The sequence below is a fragment of the Pinus tabuliformis genome, chromosome 5_1 (genome assembly GCF_031772625.1).
Source record: "Pinus tabuliformis cultivar Carrire ecotype Pingquan chromosome 5_1, CPIR1, whole genome shotgun sequence".
NCBI lineage: Eukaryota > Viridiplantae > Streptophyta > Pinopsida > Pinales > Pinaceae > Pinus > Pinus tabuliformis.
The window spans coordinates 493,433,905-493,448,188 of NC_142305.1; positions in this window are offsets into that span (position 1 = coordinate 493,433,905).

Genomic DNA, 14,284 nt, shown 5'->3' on the forward strand with positions numbered 1-14,284 from the left:
CAAAGCTATCATAGGAGATCAATATCCATAAAATTGACAAATAACTAGGGATTTTCATATGAAACAAATTTTAAGTAACCTCAGATGTTCAAATATTTACTCAAGACACTTCTTTAATTTGATCTATTATATAAGCACTACAAACAGAGAAGGCTTCAAGGCATTTGGAATAGTAGAATTGTTTTCCACTACATTCCTAAAAGGCATTGGTTTTGAAATTCAAGGCACCCTAGAAGTATTTCTCCAATGAATTATAACTCCAAAAGAGGATCATAAATTTACCTAGCAATAGATATATAATGAATGGTGTTCATAAGTTGTTTCTGCTCCCATAGAGTAAATCTTTATTAGCCACAAGAATGCCTATGATAGCTCAAATTTCATCTTTAAAACCGATATAGAATTTTCATAATGCACCCACAAACTTAGAGTGTTCCCAATAAGGGACTCGAACATAATATGAAATGTTACACTGAAATCAAAGTTTACAACAAACTAATGCAAACATACCTTTGTTATGAGGCTGAAGGTGGAACTAAGGAGAAATATAGAGTAAAGCATATTATATTATATAACATAATATGTTCCAATATAATAGGTGTTGGACAAACCTTTCATCCAACACCTTGTAAATAGAAAGTATATCCAACACTATACTAAAAACCCTCAAGTTGGTTCTTGATAATGTTTTCTCCTCTTTAGTAAACACAAGTTGAGTAGTAATTTTAACAAACACTTCTTCGTAGACATACACTTGGCATGCAAGTAATTTGTCAAATACTTACCTTACACCCTTTGATATAATACCTAATGTGTCGCATTCCCTCATTAAAAGAACTTTGCTCTTTGCATTAAAGTTATTTTCCCAAATTATTGTCCCTATTCCCCTTTACCAACAACTATTAATAGTTTTCTATATGGCATTACTGATAAGCATCTCGATGATGGTGGAGTATTTGATATAATACCTAATGTGTCACATTCCCTCATTAAAAGAACTTTGCTCTTTACATTAAAGTTATTTTCCCAAATTATTGTCCATATTCCCCTTTACCAACAACTATTAATAGTTCTGTATGGCATTACTGATAAGCATCTCGATGATGGTGGAGTATTTGATATAATACCTAATGTGTTGCATTCCCTCATTAAAAGAACTCTGCTCTTTACATTAAAGTTATTTTCCCAAATTATTGTCCTTATTCCCCTTTACCAACAACTATTAATAGTTCTCTATGGCATTACTGATAAGCATCTCAATGATGGTGGAGTATACATTCGCAGTGGATCAAATGGAAGCAATAGTACTTGAATCAGTTTACTCAAAACTAGAAGCACCGTCCCTTCTAGTTTCAACTAGTTTCAACATTCCAAACACTAACTAGAAATTGTGTAATAAACACTAAATCTATTGGTTTCAAAAATTAAAAAAGTTACATGGATGCTATGTGAATCAATGACATTATTGAAATCATAAAACAAAATCTCAATATCAAATATTATTAAATAATTTTTACTTATAAGTGATATTAAAATATTTTATCTAAATTTAAAGTCTAAATAAGTATATGTATATAATTACATGTTAAATGTCAATTCTAAATAAACATAAAATCATGTATATCCTCATAATCTATTATAATTAGAAGTCTAAGTCAGTATATGTATCTAATTTAATTGTTATATGCCATTTCTAATTAAAAATGAAATCATATATATCATCATAATCTATTATAAAAACCACATAATCATTTATAAAAATAATAAAATATATTTCTCAAAATTAAAACTCAATATTAAGTTATTTGTTTTTTAAATAATTTAAATATTCATTTATAAGGTAAAATATCCACTTTAAAGGCATCTAAGAAAATTGACCTAGCAACCTCCCATTGATGAAGTGCTTTTAACAACTAGAACTCAACTAATTAAACCAACCTTCAATAATTTTAATATTAGCTCAACCACCAATTTAAAATTTTAATTATTTTTTATCACTCAAAATAATAATTAAAAAAATAATAAAAAATATTTTAAATTATTAAAACCCTAAATCTTTAAAATTAACATTTTACGATTTAACAATAAAAATATTCTAAAACAAGAGGGGTTGTGGCGTAGCTAGTCCCTGCCTAAGCTGGAGGAACTCAAGCAGGCTGAGCACTTCATGTAATTTTTGTCACCAGGGTTTGATCAGCAACTAGTAATTCCATCCATGATGCAAGTTCAATTGCCAAGATCCCCTTCAAATTTGAGATTACATGGCCTTCCCATCTAAATTTCATGCAAAGGATCAGGGAATGGTGGCAGGAACTCAGAAATTAAGGCTCCAAACTCTTAATTTTACATAAGAAACTCCAGTTAACAAAGTTGGAGGAGTTGAATAGAGAAATATTTAGCAATATATTTAGAGAAACAGAAAGACTAGAACAACAAATGCAAGTCCAACAAACAACAATAGAATCTGAAGGCTTAACTGGAATGCACTCACCAAGTATCAGACCACATCCTGTTGAGATTCACAAGAGATAGAGAGAAATAAATGGAAATTCACAAGAGATAGAGAGAAATAAATGGAACCGACACAATCCTAATTATGTAATAAAGGGAACCTCTCATGTGACTATTATACTCCTCCTTGTATAGCTCTCATGTGACTTCACAAGGGAAGGAAGCTGAGATTAGGCGGCTGTAGGAAGGAAGCTAGGGAAGGAAAGATTAATGTCTATCTAGCCATGCCTGATCCATGGAATTTATACGTTCACCCAGGGAATGCAAGCAAGCTCGGGCTTGTCTATCAGAAATAAAGGAGTAACCCGGCCTAGCTCGCCTGGCATGCATGGGATGGGAGAGCCTTCCCTAGTAGCAGATACCTTACCTGTTGGAAATAAATGAATAACCCGAGACAAACCAACAGACAAAGGTACCAAGAGACAAGAAGACAAAAATACTACATAAACCATTAGATCTATGACACTTGAGGAGGCCTTCCATGCTCGACCATTAATACCCTTATGAACATGTAACCTCAAATCATCTTGATGAGATCTAACGAAGCCAACACCTCAGCAATAGAAATTATAAATTTGCTTGGGAGGGTCTGCACGCAAAATCATTTACTAATCTGGCTTATCGATTTCTATATACGAGTATAGATCCAACTAAGGCTTCGGTTGAGACCATTTTGGCTTTATGACACTATTATGCGTTTACCCTTTACCCTTGAACCAACGTTCGACCGACCTAGTGTTCGGCAACATAGACCCTATGAACCAGTCTTATTAACCTTCCCTCGTGGCTGGGGAATCCGTAGTTATTAGAAGCTCTGCATTAATACAAGCATACCTAAACTATGCATTATTATAAATAAAGCCTTGATCAGTAAATCTCTCAAACCTTCCTTTATGGCTGGGGAATCCGTAGTTATTAGAAACTCTGCATTAATACAAGCATACCTAAACTATGCATTATTATAAAGAAAGCCTCGATCAGTAAATCTCCGATGGTTTTAAGGGTTTTCCAAAAGCATTGAAGCAACTTGTGAATCTAAGAAGCATCTCTCAATGCCCATCCACTTGTCTAAAGCCCAATTTTAGTGCCACAAGGCACCTTTTCAAGTAGGGCATCCGAAAAAAAGAGGTGGCTCCGAAACACTTAGGGAAGAGTGGCTTACTGTCATTCCTACACCCAATCGATCATTCCAGAGGTGCACAAACTGAACCTACCTCTTTCCACTGATAGCTAATTGCAACGACTCGAAATGAGTGATCGAAAAAGCGACTAGAGAGATTAGTTTCCCACTAGGCTAGAGTAACTGCAATTACATGTTATTATGTTGGTAAGACATCACGCACGAGAAGTTATTGGTACTTATGCATTCCTGATTCTAGGGCAGTTGATCTAATCCAAGGAGAACCAGAGTAGGTACGTCTTCCTCCATAAGTTATGCCACTACCTAAACTGGTTTTTTGGCTACATCAAGGGCTTATATCCATGTTCCTTATGCGACTGGAATGAGCTCTGATTTATCCTCTGTTTCTCATGGCTTACCTATTATTCCTCTTGCTGATGGTTCAACTGCTAAACGAGATAATGAGTACAGTACTATTGACCAAGCCAATAAAAATAAATAGTTGCAGGCCCCATAGAGTTAGCGGCAACGATTGAAACTCACTGTAGGGACTCACACCTGACAGAGGAAACCACGCGGTCAGAGAAAGAAAATGAAACGTGGATGCTCATAGATGAAACCTGTCTTCATGCGTCTGAGGAAAATGAAACATGTCTTCATGTCTCTGAGGAAGACGACCACATGGTAAGAGAAAATAAAAACCATAAAAACACCAGCTTATCAAAATCCCAACAACAACGGTTGTTTCAGCTTACCTGCCCTGGCATTTTTGCATCCCGTCATAGCATAGAAGAGTGGAGAAATAGACCTCTTTTCGATTATTGCAGCGTTACTTACAGAATGACTAGGAGGGTTAGAATGTACATTACTATTCTGAAGAATACTTTTTCCGTTGTTCAGGTTTTAGTCGTCCTGTGCCTTACTCTATTTAAGAGCTTGTTCAAGAAATGCATGATGCTCCAACCGGCAGAGTTCGAATAAGGAGATGTTAGCCCTTGTTCTCTTCATGTCCTTAGTCAGATTCTAATTGATACCCAGCGGGAGCTCAGGACTAGAAGCTTTAATAAGGTCTGGCCAAGTGAATTTGGGCCTCGGTTACCAAAGGCAACATCAGCAACAGCGGAGACAACTCCTCATCTAGACAACCACCAGCACAACCGCAGCAAAGGCAACATCAGCTCCTCATCTAGACAACCACCAACGCAACTGCAGCAAAGGCAACATCAACCACAGGCACAACTGCAGCAAAGGCAACATCAGCAACAACAGAGACAACCTCACAAGCAACAAAGACATATAGAAATAGCAGAGACAGCCTCACCTGCAACAAAGATAGACAGAAACATCAGAGGCCTGCACAACAAGAACCCCCGAGGAAATCGTGGCCAGCAGAGGCACGCTCACTAAGGCCGCTAGACCGAAGGACCAAAGGGAGAGGTGGTTTGGTAGCCTTTTTCTTCTTGTGAGCGCACAGTTTCAGGATAGTTTTTTAATTACCAGATTTTAGTGTCCAATTCGCTAAGGTTGGTCTTCAAGATGTGAGGTGTCCAATCCACCTTAACTTGCCTGTCCACGCCACAGAACATGCACTCATAGATGGCAGAATGAAATATGACTATGGTAGATGCAACCGCCATGTGGTGTAGCCAGCGAGGTGCTATGCCCTGTTGCTTATATGTTTATATACAACATGTTCGTGAGCCCGAGCTGAGCTAACATCTAATGCCCTAGACTAATGACAACATTAGTTTAGGTACTATTTTAAGTACTATTTTAAGAGTCAAACAAACAAAAAAGTTATAACCTATTTTGGCATGATAATGTATTTTTTTTACTAAAACAAAAATAAAATCTATCCAAAGTTTAACATTATGAAATTAAATTTAATATTTTTAAATAAAATTTATTTCTATTTATCTCAAATATGATATGCTGAATTTTCTCTCCTCTTATTTTGTAATGATGGCAAGCATTGACTTTTGTGTTCTCTATTATTAATTACTATGTACTATATCACTAATTACTATGTACAATAAATATAAATAATTATAAATAATTTGAAAAATAACATTATATATTAATTATTATGTACCATAAACACAAATGGTTTGTAATTAAATTCAAAAATTCCATTTTCTCATTGGTGTAAAGTATTGAATAGACAATTTTTATGGGTTTTATTTTTTAATTTACAAAAAAATAATTTAAAAAATATAAATTTGAAAAAAATATGTAAAAATAACATGTGTACAATTTGTACAACTCTCATTATATCAATCTATACTCTAATGACATGACATGTGTACTATAATATGAGCATTATATAAAAAAATTGCCATCATTCAATATTAAATAAATAATTATTAACTTGTTATCATTCTCTTCAATGTCAATTATATATATATATATATATATATATATATATATATATATATATAACTTTTATTTAACAAAAAATGTTTAATTATATTAAAAAAATTAATTAAAAAAAAGTTAAAAAAATATTCATATACCTCATTTTACAATTTGATTATTGTTTGGAGTACATACAACACATTATGACATTAAATTCTTTTATTAAACTAAGCGGCATGGAACGCTAGCTAGGCGGCCTTGTTCATGAATGTGGAGATACATTTCTTGATTTTCCTTTCAAGGTATGAGATCCATAAAAGTGGGAAGATATTTTTTGATACTATTTTTCTCAATAATGATCTATTTCAATGTTCACTAATGATAAGGGTTGTAAAGTAGTGAGTTCATGCCTAAATTATAATAACAAAAACTCGTGTGTGAGTGAATATATATGCAATTGTTTTGGCTAAATAATCAGGGTTAAAGAATAGGTTACTTAGTGGAATAATGATAATATTTAAAATACTATTATACTTGAATTTAAGGAGAACTTGTGGTGCAATAAAGAATTATCTCCTAATAGAAAATTAAGATACTATGAGAAGGTGATGAATCCTAATCAACAAGATCAAAAGTATCTCTATTTTGACTAGTCTAATGATCAAAACCAACTTTTTAAGATAGGAACAAATTCTCATGAGCTCCATGCAGTGAAATGAGGTGGTCAAAATTCCTATTATGTCATGGGTCGAAGGAATTTGTCATCTTTGTGACACTAAGAGGGTTGAAGGTGAAAAGCACTTTCTCTTAAAATGTCTTATGTACATCCACATTAAATAACAACTTCAAAATATTTATTACGAACTGCCCTTAAAGCAGATATTGGTCTTCCTAACTATTTAACTCTTCAACTAAGGCGATTTTGGAGCACTTCCTTTAAATATTTTCTAGCACTAAAATAAAATTCTAAAACAAATCAAATAATTCCTTATCTTTTTTAAAATCTAATAAATCAAATGACAGTAAATAATAATAATAATTATCGTCAAATTCATATAAATAATTAACATGTATCCTACAACGCTTGTATAATTAAAAAGGGAAATGTCATATATAAAATCCATGCAATACCCAAAATTTTCCATCATATGTCCATGTACTTACCCCATGTGGTTTTATCAATTGGTCATAAGTAATACAATGACTCATGTCTTGATTACTTTCATAGATAAGTAGCTCTTCACTATATCAAATTTAGGAAGGATCACACTTAATGAGCAATAAAACTATTCAAGACAGAATACTTTTAAAGATAACTTAGATCTTCATATATCGAATTTAAGGAGGAAATATGATTTTATGCACTCTAAGAATCCAACATTGAAACTATATTATAATGAGTGTTTTTTTTTTTTTGTTTTAAAGGTCTTACTATTGGTAAAGTCCATTTCCTTCCCACTATACTTGTGTAAATTTAGCTTCACATCTTTTTTTCATTTTACCACTTATTCTTCTATATTTGTAGAATATTTAGTTTTCAAATATTCTATTATTCTATTTAAGTATTCAATTGTATGTTGATATTTTTATTTGACTAGATAACTTCAAGCATCATCCTATTTAGCTTATTTTCCTTAAATAGAAGCTTATTTTGTATCTTCTCTTATAATAATTACTATGGGAATATAGTCCTTCCAAGTGTATTTCCCCATAGACATTTGGATCCAATCAAACTAACACATTTCTCATAAGAGAAACATTTATAAGGAGTATTAATTGTAGGTTGTGAAGAATAATAACTCAAGCTTGTTTTCTTAAGTTTTCCTTTTTATTCCTACTCATTGTTGCTTTATATGCTATGGATTGAAGCAACAAAGGAATCACATTTATGGTAGAGACTTTTAAACCAAGCGAATGTTTTTATATGTTTAGATTTATTTTATCCAAATGGGATCTCTTTATTTTTCTCTAACTTACCTTTTTAGTTTTACATGTCTATTTTCTCTTTAGGATGTTTAGAAATTATTGAAAACATTGAAAATCAATTTTTACTACCTATTTCCTAACTTGGTGAAGATTACTTATTTATCTTTTACTCATTATTATATTTGGATATCTATACTACACTAACCTACCAACTCAGGGAAAGAATCTAGATGGAAGGATCTAGTTCAATCATAAGGATAATAACAATGGAGAGTGATTTACTTTATTTACTTACTTTTTGGGCAATCATGAAAAGTCACATATTCTAATTCGCCACTAAGCATCTCAAATGTCAACAAGTGAAGAATATCATCATCACTCCGTAAGACTTATACAACCACATCATATTTATATGTCCAAGTTGAAGTAATTTCTAGGGATTTCAATGTGGGCTTTCCATTTACATCACAATGACACATTGCCATACTCATCATAGTGGTTAAGTTGACCAAAAACACCCATTTCATTCCATTCATATACATGTATGATCTCACTAATGTGGCATGCATGTTTATAAGTGAAGTCATCCATATACATGGATTACCCAAAAGTTATATAGAGACTCTTTTTTTTTTTTTTTTTATGTGCAGACCTTGGACAAGTTCGTAGTCAAACTTGGGAACTCATGTCAACATGGGCATAACATATTTTCCTGAAATGGACGTCAACATAGAAAAAGTGAATCAATTTATGGAAGACATGATTAGGATGTATGTTATGGATAACCAAACCTGTTGGGAGAAATAAATACCTTTGGTGAATTTTTCTTATAATAAAAGTTACCGCATTTTAAGCAGTGTGCCTCCTTATCAAGTTTTGTTTGGAAATCCATGTGGGACAATGATAAGTTGGGAAGTGCCTCCTTATCAAGTTTTGTTTGGAAATCCATGTGGGAAAATGATAAGTTGGGAAAGGTTAGAAGAATGAGTAATAGTAGGGCTTGAATTGATTCGAGAAATGGAGTAAGTGATTCACATTAGACAATGGTTAAAGGAGACACATGATAAACATAAGATTTATGCTGATGCATCAAGGTTTACTTGTAGCCAACCTAACAAGAGTACCATTAAGTTAGGAAAGGGATAATGTTGTCAACTTAATTTATAAGAATCTTGAAGGCTTGAGAGAGAATTAGATAAATTTACCATCCCACTTGCATAAATCTCATGATGTTTTTCATGTATCTATTTTATGATACTATTTTGATATTGAAACTCACAAGCTAAATTAGAGGGAATTGTATGTCTTGGACATGGGAACCATAATGGTTGGACAATTACACATATTGGACCATAGGGTTCAACATCTCATACACCATTGGGTGGAGCATTTTAAGTTCCAATGGAACTTGTATATCCCAAGTTTTTCTCCCTAGGAGGTCGCAAAGACCATACATCATGATCCCACCTCACTTTTTAAATCAAATCTTAATAATGAAGCTTCACAAAGGATGTGTGTATGTATTGACCCATTTTTACCTAAGTAGTTACATCCACTTATGGCATGTGTATTTTCATTATGCACTTAAATTGATGGACATGTTGACCTATGTATATCAAAACACTTGATTTGTAAATTTGCATGGAATCATATTCCACTAGAAAATTCATCACAACAAATTTGATAAAACATATATTTGAAAATATGACATCTACATTATGAAGGTTAATTTTTCCTTAGACTTCTGGATTTGTTAACTATTGTATTTTGGTTATTCAAGCAATAGATAAACTACGGAGAATAGAGAACAACAAAATTAGACTCAAAGACCAAAATGAACATAAAATATAATCTGGGAAACCCTTTCGAGAGAAAACCCAACTGAAAGGTGAGTATGATTTGCTCTCTCTTTCTCTAATGTAAATGGATGCCAATACGAAGGAGTGAGACTAGTGCCCCATGGATTTTTATAATACAAAAACCCTCACTATTTTCTCTCTCTCTCTCTATATCCCCTCTTAGATACTCTATTCATCTAAGGAACAAAATGCATTCAAATAGAATGGAACCCCTTTTCCTCATAATGACCCAATTATAACACACCTCAATAGCCTATTAGTGATTAAGTTTGACTCCTTCAACTCTCATATAGAGTTACAATGTACTATTCTAGAGTCTTATTCATAATTTTCTTGTGGTTAGCTCCCTTTTCCATCAACAATGGGAGTTGATTTGGCATCCTCTCAAATTATGGTAGTCAAAATAGGAAGGTCAACTTCTAGAAGTCATTACATACAGACTCCAATTGAGGTCATCCTTGCATTGATGGAAAGGTATATATGTGTAGAATGGCGGTAGCGAATGAAATGCTTATGTGAAAATTAGTTTCACCAAAAATGTTATTTAATGCCTTAAATTGCTTTCAAAAAGTTTCAAACCCCTATTTTCCAAACTAGGACCTGCCAGTAAAAATGGTCTTGTGAACTAATTCCATTTTTTCCATTTGAAAGAACCAATATGGATTAAAATTAATATAATAATGTAATCTAAATCGTGCCTCCGCATTTTTGGAGGATTTTGATCCTCAAATTTTTTACATAATTAGGTGAGGAAATTTTTCCTCTATTATTTCTCTAGAGTATTAGCAAGCCTTTTTTGTAAGTTGTCCTTTCAACCTAATCAGTCAAAGGTCATGTTATCCATGTATTGTAGTTTTGTATCTCTTCTGCAAAAATATATCCTCTCTCAACTCTACCAGAGATTCTAATTCCCAATCTTGTAATGAAGATTGGACCTATTCCTCTTCCTGGTCGAACAAGGAAGGCTCGTTGAATTTCAATTTTCTATATTCAACACTAATTGAATGTGCATGTATCGTGGTAGAATGAGTCTATATGCATTATACCCTTGCTTATTTATTATCTCAAAGGGACCTTGTAACCACCCTCCTCCCACACTTACCCAAGTTCACCAATCCATCGAGGTAAATATGTGATGAGGAGTTACTATGATATGAATCATCCTCCTAGGTGAAATTAAGGACGTGGAATCGACATAGAAAAAACCTTACTAACTTCCTTCGGGTGCTAAAGGACCCCCAACAGCTAAAATACCCTTCCAAGTGCCCAAACCCTGAGTTAACCTACTTTTTCACTGATCTAGACTCCCAGACGTTGGCATAACCCTCTAGTCACATGCATAAGCCTACAAGTGAGAGACTACAATCTTTTTCACCTAGTTTTTTGCCAGCGACCGTGAGATATGAGGCACTTTTTCAGGGATAGTATCCAAACCACTACTAAGAACTTAATGAAACTTTTAGAAAATATAAATGACACAGGGACAAAGCCTTCCATACAAAATTAGACAAGAACTTGACCTAACCAGGCCTAACCATGACATACATTCTATCAAACACATCATGAACATGTAATCTATAGGTCATAATTACACATCTGAACATAGGGATCTCATACTTATTTAAGAATCATCAAGAAGGTCTAATTCCCTCTCATAATAGTTGCATTAAAATCTATTAGGTCATGCATTCATTAACATTTCATTTACTAACGAAAACATGATGAGAGCCATAACTCAAGTCTGTCATAAAACCATGCTTATAACAATGATAGAATATCCATTAAAGACACATAATAACAAGTACATTTACTCATAAAATAAAAGAGGAAAAAAGCTCTTATTAACATAAGCAAAATCCAACCAAGTCAGGGACTTCCATGTACCATTCGACCATAGATTGGGCTGAACCAAATCTCTCTTTCATCCAATCACCTCCATGCCATATTCTAAGCATGGATGTGGGATCTCATGGAATAAACCAAACAAAACTGAACTAGAGCTCCCAAAGGCCAAACCACCTCAATCCTCAACCAGTGATTCCACCTCACGGTTGGACATCACTAAACATCACCAGATCGATCTCTACCAAAGTTTTATAAGGCTCTAGAGCATTTGTTTCAACCTAGCTCTAGGACTAGGAACTCAACCCACAACTACCACAGGGCTCCAAAGTGTTTGTCCAACCAAGGCTCCAGGACCAGTATCTCAACCCACCAAGGGCTCGAAAGAATTTTTCCAACCAAGGCTTCCAAGACTACTAACTCAACCCAAGTTGTTACAGTGCTTCCAAAGTATTTGTCCAACCAAGGCTCCAGGAACTAATAACTCAACCCACAACCATAAGAAACATGAGCACCAATCAAGAAACAAAAGGAAAAACCCACAACACCATGGTTATCCAGGAAATGGAAAGGCTAGGAAAAATCATTGTCAATCTAGGCAATCCTCCATGCCAATGGCAGATCCTAACCAAATAACCACATGCATACACCATGCATTTCAAAACTAGCAAGTAAACCATACATGAAACTTGGTGGTATCTGCAAAGTAATCTAGTTGTAGCTATTGATCTTGTTGTACTCTTGCACTTTCCTTCTTTCCTTTTCTTTTTCTCTAGATCCAATGTGCTCCAAGAATGCTCTAAGAAAACTCTGTGTGCAAGAGTGAGAGAGAGAGTATAGTGAGAGAGCTTCAAGCTAAAACTAACAAAAAATTGTACTAACCAACGTTGTGTACTGATCCTCAGAAGCATTTTTATCATTGAGGCCTCTATTTTCTTCAATTTCCATTATTTTTCGTTCTTTTTGCTCCTCACATGCAACCTGTGACCTTTCACCTTCCTTTTCTCCTATTTTCCATTATTTTCATAAATAAATTCCAATTAATGTCACTTTGCCTTTCCAAATCCTTTACCAATTCCTTTGTCAATTTCCATAGCCATTAATTAATCACCATTGATCCCCATCACTATGTTTTTTCCCAACGTTCATCTTGGATTACATGTCCCATGACCTTGGTCCTATTTTTTCCTTAATTACCTTTATTATTTCGATTTTTAACTTGGGCTATTACAGAACCCTCCCCTTGGGGGAACACTGTCGTCAGTGTTCAATGACACTTTTAAACCAACAAAACATATGTTGCCCATGGAGCTTTATAACACAACTCAATGTAGCATTTACATCATATCCAACTGCTAAAACATAACCAACACATCATGAACAACATACAACTTATTAGAGCTTTATAAACACACCTCGATGTGATATTTACATACATATGCATATATAGACATAACCAAACACAACACCAAAACATATACCAAAAGACATGCACTCAACTAGCGAATAGAGAAGGATACATACACCACATTTGATCATCCATCTCCCATGTAGCTTCATCAGGCCCAAAGTTCTTACATTGCACTTTAAATTTCTCGATTGCTCGATTCTGGAGCATGGGCATCTTTCGCTACAAAATGCACTGAGGTTCCGGTTGGAATTCTCCTTCTGGCTCCACCTATAATACTGACTAGTCAGTCACATGATCAATGTCTTTCACAGACTTCTTAAGCAATGACACATGGAAAACATCATGCACTTTCACTGTCGGAGGTAGTGCAAGTCAGTAGGCTAGTGGTATAGTCTTCTCAAGAATATTGAAAGGTCCACAATACCGAGGTGCTAGCTTCACACATGAACCTATCCTCAAGGAGCTCTTCTTGGGCTTGATGCACAAGTACACCAATTCTCTAACCTGAAATTCCTTAAATACCTTGTGCTAATATGGATAACTCTTCTTCCTATCTTGTGCTACCTTTATGTTTTTGCCTATTACTTGCATTTCCTATTAGATCTCTGCCAACATGTTTAGTCCAATAAATACCTTGTTCACTGGATCACTCCAACTGATAGGAGTATTGTAACTCCACCCATAAAGTGCCTCAAACGAACTCATCTTCAAATATTTCAGATACCCATTGTTATATGCAAACTCCACCAGTGGAATATACTCTTCCCACTTTCTTTGTTGATGCATAAAGTACATCCTCAACATGTCCTCCAAAATCTTGTTGACCCTCTCTATCTGTCCATCTGTTTGCAGATGATAAGTTGTAATGAAGGCCAACTCTATACCCAAACCTACAAATAACTCTTTTAAGAACCTACAAGTGAACTTAGCATCTCTGTCTTGACACAATATTCTTTGCAACACCATGCAACCTCAATATATCTCTGATGAAAACATGTGCTACCTCACTAGATGAATGAGTACATGTCACTGGAATAAAGTGTGTTGCCTTTGTCAACTTGTCAACCACAACCATAATGGAATCATGTTGTCTAGATGTCCTTGGAAAACCTATGGTGAAATCCATAGAAATGACCTCCCATTTCCACTTTGGAATCAGAATTGGCTATAGTAACCCACCTAGATGTTTACACTATGCCTTTGCCTGTTGATAATCAAAACATCTAGCCACAAAATCTACCACCTCTTTCTTTATATTTG